Source organism: Cebus imitator, unplaced genomic scaffold, assembly GCF_001604975.1.
Source record: "Cebus imitator isolate Cc_AM_T3 unplaced genomic scaffold, Cebus_imitator-1.0 Scaffold107, whole genome shotgun sequence".
In the NCBI taxonomy this organism is placed as follows: Eukaryota; Metazoa; Chordata; class Mammalia; order Primates; family Cebidae; genus Cebus; species Cebus imitator.
Genome location: NW_016107422.1, coordinates 1,273,969 through 1,274,271, shown reverse-complemented (window position 1 = coordinate 1,274,271; position 303 = coordinate 1,273,969).

The window sequence follows — 303 nt, the reverse complement described above, 5'->3', positions numbered from 1 at the left end:
ACACTTTCAAGTAAAAAAGTAAACAGAAATTTCTCTTAGAAAACTAATGATACTAAATGGATTTATGATTCTCTAATTTAGCTTTTATGTAATACTAAATGAGTCCTATATCTTATCTACTTTAAAAAACATTTTCTAATTATAAAAATATGCCACATCACCAATAGCTAGAGATTTTTATAAATAATTTTATTTACAGAAAATTCACAGAGGATTAATAAAATGTCATGAATACAATTTTGTTGGTAATAGCAGAATCAGAGTTGACTAACATTAAGGTCACATGGTATATTAGTAATACAA